The sequence below is a fragment of the Protopterus annectens genome, chromosome 2.part2 (genome assembly GCF_019279795.1).
Source record: "Protopterus annectens isolate FY-2018-M chromosome 2.part2, PAN1.0, whole genome shotgun sequence".
Classification (NCBI taxonomy): Eukaryota; Metazoa; Chordata; order Ceratodontiformes; family Protopteridae; genus Protopterus; species Protopterus annectens.
This window is the reverse complement of record NC_056730.1, coordinates 816,054,113-816,066,702: the sequence shown is the minus strand read 5'-3', so window position 1 is coordinate 816,066,702 and position 12,590 is coordinate 816,054,113. Positions and strand designations below refer to the sequence as shown.

The 12,590-nt window shown below is 37.4% G+C and overlaps 1 long non-coding RNA gene across 1 annotated transcript in view; it reads right to left on the bottom strand.

Moving 5' to 3' along the window:
• Window positions 1-5,975: 5,975 nt before the first annotated feature.
• Window positions 5,976-12,590, bottom strand: part of LOC122795817 — a 108,306-nt gene continuing 101,691 nt past the window's right edge. The window contains exon 5 of the long non-coding RNA XR_006363868.1: window positions 5,976-6,347. This is a non-coding gene — a long non-coding RNA (uncharacterized LOC122795817). The remainder of the gene's footprint in view (window positions 6,348-12,590) is intronic.

Genomic DNA, 12,590 nt, shown 5'->3' with positions numbered 1-12,590 from the left:
CTGCTACCAAAGCAGAGGCATTCTCTGTGATATATACCTGTCCCTCCAACATGATATGTTGCTAAAGAGATTGAAACTTTTGAGTGTGTGTGTTAATGTTATAATTGGAATTGTGAATGTGTAATTGATGCGATAGGAAAAAGTCTGCTGAGACTTTATTCACTAGGCTGAGGTCACCTGTTAGTAACCTGTATCCACAAGGCAGAGGTCACCTGTTAGTAGCCTATATGATACCAAGAACAGGGACAAGGCTTCTAGATGGTATAACTCGTGACATCCTGCATTCAACGTCTGTGCAAGTAGGCACCTTATACAATATGTGTTTTCATTCTACCCCTGAGTTGTACTATATTACATTACACAACATCACTTGCTATTGTTTATTCTTTTATACCTCTAGATAAGCATATACCAGTTGTATTTTGTTTATTAATCTTACCTATATATAATGAAGGGGTGGAGTGAGTGACTGGTGCTAGCTCACTGCAAAAACTATTTCACACATGTTGTGTTTTTTTCTGTAAATGTTTTCATTCATTATGTAATGTTTATTTTATTAGAGCCTGTTGGCCTATGTCATGGCTGAAAAGGTTCCACAGACCAGTCTACATACACAGTTAACAAAACAAACAAATAAATAAACAGGTAAGCAAACAAGCAAGCTCTGGGTGTATCCCAAAAAAAAAAAAAAAAAAAGGTATTCGGTAACCAAAGCTGAATTACTTTATCAACAACAAAATAAGAGGTAATGAAATCACTAGCAGTTATGATATCAAATAAACAATAACTAAGATGTAATTAAATCACCAACAGTTATGATTTCATATGTCTGTGAATGTGTGATATTTGTAAAGGAACATAAGAACTTTCTTAAGCAAATGATGACAGGAACCATAAGAGGCTTAGCCATGTACATCTTTAAGCAGACACACTTCCAAGTTCTTGTTACACTTTACAAGTACTTAGCAGTGCCCATCACCCAAATCAAGCAGGACCATACATGATTAGCCTGATGTAAATTTGGTTTTACCCATCCGTTCATCAAGATTAATCCTATAGTCAGACAAAGCAGTTCTTTGCTTGACTTACAGAGGTGAGTTATTCCATAGGTTGGGAGAATACTGAGTTAGGAACCTATCCCTGCAGTGAGTCGTTTATTTGTTGATGTAAGTTTATGTCTCTAGTGTGGGTATTTGTAGAGCCACCGGTTCTTCAAAGAAAAGGCAGTCCAATACGATTGGGTCATTCATGGCTTGAAAGGTTATTCACAGGTCACCTCAGAAGATATGGTAGGCTGTTGTGCATAAGGATAGTTGTGCTAATCTATCAGGCTAGTTGAAGGATTTAAAGTCTTTAATTTTTTTTTTTTTTTGGTTACAAATCATTGGTGCCTTTCCAGTTGAGTGATATGCATGGATTTGCACATATCAAAAGGGGCACTGTATCTGATGATGGATCTGATTCCATTCCTTGACATTCTAGGTCCATCTGACTCATTACTGCAGTTCATGACTGCAGTTTTGTATAACCTCAGCAGCCCTTTTTTTCTTTTCAGTGTGCCAGGTAATGGTTCGTCACATGAATACTAATATGGTAGCTGATACCTGGACATATGAGCAAGTGTGTAGCATGTACAATTGTGCACATGTCCTGGAATCACTGCTTAACTGGACACCATCTCTCGTGTTAATTTGAATGTACATGAGTACTATGTCAGCAAACCACCAAGAATGGCAGTGATGCCTTAAAATAAATTATGGCTGTCAAGACCCTACCAGATTCTCTTACTTTTGCATACAGTATAGCTTACAGACTAGCCAGACAGGAAATGAAGGAGGTAGCTTTCTTTTTGCCCACATGCCCAACATGAAAGATTGAGACTTCAAGTTACCTTCTTTTGCTGGAAGGCTGAGAGTTTGCAAAGAAATGTGATTTTGTTGACACTGCATTATAAAGTCAAATGCATTTTGATGGGATAAGCATTTTTCTTCCAGCTGTTTACATTCTTTGTCTGTTGTGACTGATCATTCATGGCTGCTTTTTGTTCCTAAAAGAAAAGAGGGACTGTGAAACAATCTGGTGTAATTTACTTTATGTCAAAAATTGTGCATGCCTTTAGACTTTTTTTATTTGCTGTTAGTTGTTGAGATAATTCACCTTTACAAGATGGTAAGCCCAAGAATTGATTTTTTAAGCATTTCTCTAAAGCCACTCCCTCTAGCTCTAGACAACATGCGCTGGAAGCTTGCAGTTGTTTGTGGGAATTTAAAAGTGTAATTCTTTGTACCTCAAAGAAGGAATTACATAATTAGTATTGACCCCCCTTTTCTATCTATCTATAAGTATTTACACACACACACACACACACACACACACACACACACACACACACACACACACAACTGGTTCCATTCAAACTCTGAGGTGTTCGAGTGCTTGAATTATCAGCTGCAATGTTTGAAAATAAACTTTTAAAATTTTGCAACCCTTTCCTTTTTGTAGTCCATGCTCAAAGCTGGTCTATGTAATTAGCAGGTGGTGTGGGAATGCAGGGGGTCTTCATCCCCTACAAGAAATAGATTTTGTTTTTGTCAAATATGTGTGGTTCGATTTTATGTGTATATGAATCTTCATGACTCCGTTTCTTTTTTAATGCTATGGCAGGTGTTCAAGATTTTGTTACTTTGAATGTCTGTCATAGACTTTTATACAGACACACACAGACACACACACACAGACACACACACACACACACACACACACACACACACACACACACACACACACACACACACACACACACACACACACACACACTCACACACACACACACACACACACACAGACACACACACACACACACACACACACACACACACACACACACACACACACACACACACACACACACACACACACACACACACAGACACACACACACACACACACAGACACACACACACACACACACACACACACACACACGCACACACACAGTCATGTCAATTATACTTTGGCACTAATCTACAGCCAGAACACTTCATTCAAAACATAAACTATTCCTCACAAGACACACACATACAAGTCACACAACTCAGTTAGTAATGCCTTACACTCCAGCTACATCACTAAAATATGGACCCCCAACCTCCATCACTGACACTTGATTTTCACACCTTAAAATTTGAGCCAAAAGACTTCCTAAAATACATATGGATCTGTTCCTGCTAATCTATTGCACACATCAACCAGTTATTGTACATGTTTGACTTCACAGGGACTCAGTCCCTCTTTAAGCACATCAGGTCTGAGACTGCTTACAATTCAAGTGGTAGTGGATTTTTACGTGCCGAGTTACCAGCCCTGACGCACAACCTTCAACGAAGGCATGCCCATTCACACTTGCCTCCACACAGAAGATGCTCTAGCTGAGAATCGAACGCGACAACGTCTTGCTGTGAGGTGACAACGCTACCGCAGCACCACTACTGCGGGTACATAGTCTGTATAACTACTTCCCAAATTATGTCTCCAAATTCATTGTTATTTTATGTCTCCAAACTCACTGTTATCTAACCACTGCATATCTTTACAATTCCCTGTCATACTGGTAAATTTACAGACTTTTGTATCCCATCTTCTTCAACTAACTTGTTCCTCAGCTAAACTACTTCTCATCTATAACTGACTGCTACTATTCGTCCAGTCAGGGCTGGACTTTGGTCAACAGATGCCCCAGGCAAAAGGGTTCCACAGCGACCACCCACAATACCTGGTGCACCCATCCTTGTCTACCTACACCATCCAGATTACTTTTTTTCTTCATTTTTCTCATAGTTTGTCTTACTCTTCAGTTTTTCCTATATTCATTCAACACATTTTAAAGAAACTATGTCTTTACTACAATAAAATAAGCAAATAAATACTGGAAAAGCTCCCTTGCTTGAGCAGCACCCTAGATGGCCACCTAGTTGGCCCATGCCTAAGGCCAGCTATGATTTCAGTATATTTATTTAAGGTAGTCCACATCTGATCATCTATTACTGCTACTATACTGTCTCACTCTATTTAATTTTTTAGTGCACGCAGTGGTGCAGCGGTAGCATTGTCGCCTCACAGCAAAAGGTTCTCTGGTTCAATTCTCACCTGGAGTGCCTTCTGTTTGGAGTCTGCATGTCCTCCCTGCATTCGTGTGGGTTTGCTCTGGTTTTCTCCCATGTTACAAAGACATGCATCTGAAGTATTTCTCCCTGGGCATCCACTGAAAATTGGCTTTGTAACAAGTCGGACTTTCCTGGTTAATAAATGTTAAATAAATAAAGATTCTCATAATGTAACATGTTATTTTAATGTTTCATGCATATTATCATCTCTTAAGTTGAGCCAATGTACCATATAGTCTTATTTTGCTACATTACATATATTGTAACATATTAAGCTATACCGTTGATGAATGTATTATGCTGTCTGTTTGACTATGCTGTTTCTTTGATTATATAAGTTATGCAATATTAGTGGAGGTTTCTCCCATGGTCTCTGTCTTAAAGGGGTTCTATTACCCAGATGGACTTTCCACTAAACAAATGCAATGGAAGAAGGAGGTCTGGTAAGCAGACTTCCCTTTGAACATTTGACTTATGCTCCATATCCAAGTACTGATCCTTGTGTTTATAAGGCATTCCTGGTTTCTACTCGGATACATAAAATATGCATCTACTATCTCTAGTTTGTGACATAAACAAATTGAAAAGTTCTATAAATTAATTATATCTTACTGTTACAAGCTGTCTGATCTGAGATCTGTTGGTGAAGCAAGATAAATCATATAAACAATTTGAATTATACACGCTCAGTCAGTCTTGTCATTGTTATAAACCTTAAATTTCATATTTAGGAAGAAGAAATACTCTTTATGATCCTAGAAGATTATGTTTTGCTGTCAGTGATCACATCTGTAATGATCTGTACCAATCCTTTACTAAACCAAATAAGGAATTGTTTTGCAAAAGGTAAACATTTACTGCAGACCAATTGTTAAGCACAAAACCAGAGGCCATATATGGTCTAATGGGACCCTAAAGTAAATTGAAAGCTCCACAAAATACTAGCCAAGATGAAGTCCATTGCACATTTTGTAGGAATTCAGCCTATAGCTACCATTCTGCATTCAGTGCAGTTTTGGGAACCTACAAAGAGATTATATATTACTTTGCATCCAGTACTTTATTAATCAAACACAAAACTGGAGCACAATCTGTCAATGAATAATTTGAATGTTCTTAATTGGAACTTGTTCCAGAAATTGGTCACTTTTACTTCTTTTGATGGTCGAACTGTACTTGCCAATCTCAAGTAGCACGCTGCAGTTTCTTGTGTTCACATTGATAAATGAATAGCACGCAGTCCTACATTTGATGCTACCTGCTCATCTATTGTATATCTATAAATGAATATTTGCGCCCTCTGGAAGCTGATAGATGAAAGAATATTGATTTAGTACCCTAAGCCAATTTCCATAGCTTAAATCTTCCACATATCAGATGCATTTTTAAACATTTTTGGACTCTTTTGAGTTTATTATTTCTTTTGAGTGTGAAGAATGAAGTAATTGCTAACCATTTTAATGTGTGAATGGAACAGTGATAATTTCCTGGTGCTTGGATACTTCATCCGTAAGATGTCTCTAACTGCCAGATAACAGTATCTGATAATCACATTAACTTGTGATGTGATTTCTCACTTCATATCATAGTTATTCCCAATCTTTTGTAGATTCTGCATAAGGACTTATTTCATTATTTATGGAATATAGATAACCCACATCATTGTACCCAAAGTTCAAAACATCGTTCATGTTTGTCTTAAAAGAGATGCTATCATTGCTCATGCATTAAAATAATAAAGAAGAAAAAAAAACAGTATGACAGTGACCTCATTTAAAACAATGCTGAATTAACAAAACAACACCACAGGGCTAAGGTGTCATACTTTATTGTAACTGCTAGTACTAGACTTCAAGTTAAGACAATAGTTGTTGGTAACTGTTTAAAATCATGTTCATATTCTTTTTCTGGAAACACTGTCTTTTCCCACTGGCGTGCTGTCAGCAAATCCCTCTCAGCCAATCAGAATTCAGAATTCATGATGCAGGACCCTGACCAAATGACAGTGAGTTCTTGCTAAAGCCAAATGAGGGATGAGCACACAAAATTCTGAGGAGCACTCCATGAAAGCTTTTGTAGGTCCATGTGTTCATTCTGAGGAGCTGAAACTAGTTACATGCTTCATCCTTGGTTAGAGAATTCCACTCTGGGTCAAAGGCTGGTTTCACTGCATTTTCCTATTTTCTGTTTTAAAATAAAATTACAAAATATCTGTGTCTCTAATATAAACTTTTTACTTTCAAAATTCAAACTAAAAAAAACATTTACAGCCTTTCCTGTTAGTTTTATATCAAACAGTAAATCATATTTGTAATGCAAAGTACAGTATTTTTTTCAAATTACAAAAAAGTACCTGAAATATGCAACATATTTTCAGGAAATATATCGGTATTCAACAAATTTGTCACAAAAATTAACCACTTCAGCTCTTGTAGACAAGACATTCACTGGATATCTCACTGCATTTGGATATTTGAATTGTTTCATTAGCAGACACAGCCCTTCAAATGAGCAGGTCTCTTTACTGATCTGCTCAAAAACCTTTTTAATGAATGGAGGATTATGAGTGGGTCACTGATCATAACCTGTTTATTATGTGCTCAAGACATGGATGCCAATAAAGTCACTTCAAGAGTGAGACTCCCTAGGTGAATCTTGGCATTCATGTGGACAACACATAATTTAGGGTTATGATCAGAGACCACATAAAACACTGCGGTGGTGGTGATGCGGTAGCGTTGTCGCATCACAGTTAGACGTTGCCTGTTCGATTCACAGTTAGAGCGTCTTCTGTGTGGCGACATGCATGAACGGGCGTTCCTTCGTTGAAGGTTGTGCGTTAGGCCCGGTAAGCCAGCACGTAAAACTCTACTGCCAATCATTAGCGGACCGGAGTTCCGCTGTGGCGACCCCTAACCGGGAAAAGCCAAAAGACACAAACAAAATCAGAGACCAGATAATAATTCTTTGTAGTGCATAAAGCTTTACCTGCTCCATGTACATCAGAGACCAGATAATAATTCTTTGTAGTGCATGAAGCTTTACCTGCTCCATGTACATCAGAGACCAGATAATAATTCTTTGTAGTGCATGAAGCTTTACCTGCTCCATGTACATCAGAGACCAGATAATAATTCTTTGTAGTGCATTACCTGCTCCATGTACTATTAGTAAAAAAAAAAAAAAAAAAGCACTGCCTGTTTTACTGGCTTCCAAAGCCATAAAACACTAAGCAAGCATTGTTGGAAAGTCATTGTAAATCAGTCCCTTATGTTTACACTCACCTTGCCATGCCTCTTCAATGTCCAGATTTCCTCAGAATGTTTAGATTTTTGCCTATTATGTTTGGTCTGTTCCCCATAAAATATTTGTTTTTTAGACAATGTACTGAGGACTGAAGTCAGTAAATAATGGCTTACATTTAAATTTCAGACTGTGTATCCTTCAGAAAATGCAGCTGAGCACATATCCTGTTTTTCTTGCTACTTTCTAAGTTTATAACAAGAAGTGCATTACCAGTATAGTGAGCAAGCAATAATAAATCTGTTTTTTTTTTTTTTTTTATTCTGCCTCTGTCATTTGCTGGCCAGTACTGGCAGATCTCACTGCCTAGCCTGAGAAGTGACCTTAACAAAAGGCAGGGACCCTGTTTTAACATTTGTTAAAATCAGGTCTTGCGCTATATAACACTTAACTGATCTTTCTTTTTCTGAATATCAAAGCATAATCACCACGTTCCATGTAATACAAACAAATTATTAGCTGGTCTGCCAGAATACTGCCACATTCAGGAGTCTAAATAATTGAAGGAGGTCTTAATAGTCTAAACATTTACAGAAGTACTTACCTGTGAGTGCTTAAGGCCAGCAATGCAGTAAAGCTTCCTGAAAAACTTAGGAGTGGGTTTGTTTGATAAAAAAATAAACTTTAATAATGGTCTCTCATTTTAAGATTATGCTGCATCAAGTGTATAATCCTATCTGCTAACTGGTTTAATTTTGTTTTTGTTTTGTTTTTCAGGTACTATGATTTCTTATACAGGGTCATCACAAGTCTTGTTCTCTGCAAAAGAAGGAATTTTTGTTTCCAGCAATTATTCTTGAAGGGTTTTGTATGTAATCTAGAAATACTACTTTTGAAAGCACTATATTTAAAAAAATAGCCTGAATTAACTTGTATTTTCAAAGAGCAGCTTTAGAAACTATGAAATCAAATATAATATCACGATTAAATTTACAAAAGAGACATATTTTGCAGGAAGGCTATACCTCCTGCCCCTCACAACATAGGGAACTTTGACCCCATTCCCTTATACATATATATAGGTTAGTACTAGGCTGACTGCCCTTGTGGGCCATTTTAAGCCTAGCCAATTACCCCATGTGAGAATCAAACCCTGCACCTTGTGTCTGCAAGGTAAACACCCTAACCATTATATATATAGGTTTACTATTAAAATGTTGAAAATTAAAATTATTTCTGTTCAAAACTCCAAAATAAAAAAATGAAAGTCAAAATGCACAACATGGCACAATGTTGAATCAGCTGAACAAATTCAGCAGATTTGACATTGTTGCCAAACACGTGATGTGATGTCCGTATAGGAGCTGAGGTAAAGGAAACTCCTATACCTAATAACACACACACACACACAAACACACACACACACACGCACGCACACACACACACACACACACACACACACACACTCTCTCTCTCTAAAATTGCACTACCACTAACAAATCTGAAACTCAACATACTGTGCTATTTAAGGATAGCACAATTCAATTGAAAACTATGAAACTGAATATTATATTTCAACAAATATGGTAACAAAAGAAATGCCTTGTCACCCACACCCCCTTACCTACATATGCTAATTCCATTGCCACATGGCCATGGAGAAATGTACAACTACACAAACTGTGCTTTTAGAGAGCAGTTTACTTTAGCACTGAAGAGACTATACTGCTTGTAAGCAAATTTTTACATTTAGGTTATTTTAATTAATTTCATAAGTAGATATTCAGAAATGCTAAATTTAAAATAAATAGCTTAATTTTTTTCTAGAATGATGGCATTCAAACATATCACATGCTCTGTCATTGCAGGGAAGTATTCTATGGTACTGCAGGGTGTGATTCTTTGCTCCAAACCAGGATGGCACCATTATCATGCAAATCCTTCATTACATACTGTTCACACTGCCCTCTTAAGTGGGGAAGTAATCCCTTCTACTTATTTATCTCCACGTGAACAAAGAAGTATTATTCTGTGTATAAAATCAATATATTTTATAAAGTTAGTGACTTGTTTATTGAATGGTAAGACATTACTATTTCCCACAGAGTCAAGAATGCCAGATAAAAACAATAATCCAAAGAATAAAATCCACAGACCAACCACGACAGCTCCAAGTAAAAATTGAATTCAGTAAAAGATGTAAAAGGTTAGCGCTTTCATGCCCTTAATTAAATGAATTAAATTTTTACTTGGAGCTGTCGTGGTTGGTCTATGGATTTTATTCTTTGGATTATTGCATTTTGTTATTTCCACAACCTTTATCGAATTGGAATAACTGTTCCTTCTGTTTATTTATGCCAGATAAAGAGGTTACTTTGTTCATGATCAGGAATACATTTTTTCTGGTGTAAAAGTAACAGTATAGCCACTATCATCATCAATAATAAAAAACGTGTTTGCCAATAGACAAAAAACATATGAATAAATGTTAAATTCGATTTGTGTTTAGCAGATTTAACATCTATGCTGATACAGGGTGTCACTTTATACATTAGTCTGCCAAGTAGCACATCTTTGAATCACAGTCTTTGTAAACTTGTCAGTATTAGAAAACCTGGCATCTTTCTCAGTCACCAAGGATTTCGATCTTACAATCCTTGATGTATCACATGTGCAACTAACTTTACTCCACTCAAAGTAAATGTCCTATCAGTACAGATAGGGAGTTCTTAAAGGTTCATAGGTTCAAAGCCAAGTACTAGGCTGTCTGCTTGAAGGCCATTTTAAGCCTGGCCAGTTTCCCCTTTTTGTGCTCATATTAACCTATCCCATTTGGATAAAGATTGGCCTTGCCCATCCCATAGTCGATAACTATATATTACCCCTAAAAAGAATAACTGGGATCATACCATAGATAACATGAGGGGGACACATGCATGGGATAAACCATTTAGGAGCTGCCTCTGTCCATTAGTAGTTAAGGGGGCAGTCCTGGGTAAGTTTTTTTCCCATCTGTAGATGCAAGTTGTACTTGAATATAGACAGGGATAAACTTTGTTTTATGTTGATGGAGAGTCCGTTCCATAGCAGTGGTATCCCCTGCACGATATACCTGTCCCTCCAAACTATAAGAGGTTTTTATCCCCAGACCAAGTATTTCTGATGCCATTTGACTTGCTGATGTGCAGTTTGTCCATCAGTAATGAGTAGGAGGATGCCTTGTATGCCAGACACAGATCACCCCTTAGCAGTCTGTAGGATACTGAGTGCAGTGACAGGGTTCTGAGTTGATCTATATAGAACATGTTATTTAGGCCTTGTATCCTTTTAGTAAGGAATCTCTGTCGACATTCCAGTTGCTGCATGTATCTGGATAGATACATTCCAAAGAGGACATTATATTCAATGATTGGTTTAATGAGGGCTGAGTAACATACCTCTCAACTGTCCAGATTTTCACAGAACGTCCAGATTTTTCCATCATATTTTTGGCCTGTTCCTCATAAAATCTGTGGTTTTCTAGGTTAATCTGGCAAATCAGTGAGGATTGAATTCACTAAATAATGAAAAGCATTTGAATTTCAGACTTTATGTCTTTCATAAAATGCATGATAACATAAGACCTTTTATTCTAGCAAATGTCTAAGTTTATAAAACCAGTATTTAAAATCTGTCCATATTTTTGTGGCTTTGTCCCTCCATTATTTTTGGCTTTGTCCAGATTTGTTGCGCTACTTGGTTGAGAGCTATGCTGAGTAAAGAGGACAATGACATCCCTAGATCTACACAAATCCTTTTGTTTATAAGCTGTGCAATACAGAAGGACTTTCTTACAACAATCGACACATGTTGATCAAAGGTTAGGTTACTGACCACATAAGTTTCCAAATCCTGAACAACTGGGTCATCTCTGAGGAGGGGTATTGTTAATGTGGTAGTTCCCTGGGATAGATGACTTCACAATGGATACCATAATGCACTTTCTGGTATTTAGTATCAGTCCATGATTTTGGCACCAGTTATTTATTTGGGACAAACCTTCCTGGAGGATGGCATACATGCTGACAGCATATTTCTTGAGGGTGAAAGTATAGTGAATGCCTTTTTTTCTATTATGCCACGAGTCAGTCTGAGATGTTTCTTTAGCCTGCTTAAGTTCTGGATCATTATATGCCTCTTGTTGTACTTCTACTAAAGTCAGAATTTGGGGAAGTAAAATGTGTGCCATGACAGTAATATATCTTTGATGATAGGACTTGTATCTGCTCATACACTGTTGGATGCTTTTTGTATGAAACTCACTATATTCATCTTGGGCTGGATTCAGAAGGAGGCACAGTGGTGATAAGCCGTAACATGGGTTGCTACCAATGGCAGTGGTCCTTTCTGATTCAGGGAGAGGACCACTGCAGTGATCTTGTTACTTTCTCAGTGGGTGAGACAACATTACAGACCAGTGCCATGGAATTTAGTGAACAGCTTGTGGTATGGGAAGTGTGCTTGTATGTATATGTGTTGCTGTGTGTGTGAGTGTATGCACATATATGTGTGGTCTTATGTGAGAATAGGTGTGTGTGTGTGTGTGTGTGTGTGTGTGCGTGCGTGCGTGCGTGCGTGCGTGCGTGTGTGTGTGTGTGTGTGTGTGTGTGTGTGTGTGTGTGTGTGTGTGTGTGTGTGCATGCACACTCGCATGCATGTCTGTGAGTGTACATGGGGGTCTGTCATTCCTGTAAACTCTCCTACACTTATGAAAAATCTTGCAATATTGGGGGATCCTAGACACCAGGGAAATTGAATTGCAACTCTAAACTCACTTAAAAAAATTATAGAACAACAGTTTTGCAACAAAAAGACATATGGGGTGACATATGGGGTGAAGGGGAAAACTAAATACCAGGGACAGTCTATAAATATTATCCATAAACTCACTTTAAAAGTTAAAACAGTTTTGCAGCAAGAAAGACATATGAGGTCTCCCATCCCATGGATACTTTATAAATATCACCCATAACCTCACTTAAAACATTAATAGAAAAAAAGTTGTTGTGACACCAACGATATATGTGGTATGGGAAATACTAGACACTTGAGATTTTCTATGAAATTTACTCATAAACTCACTTAAAATGTTAATAGAGCAAAACGATTTTCAGCACAACAAATATGATGTATGGAGAAGTAACA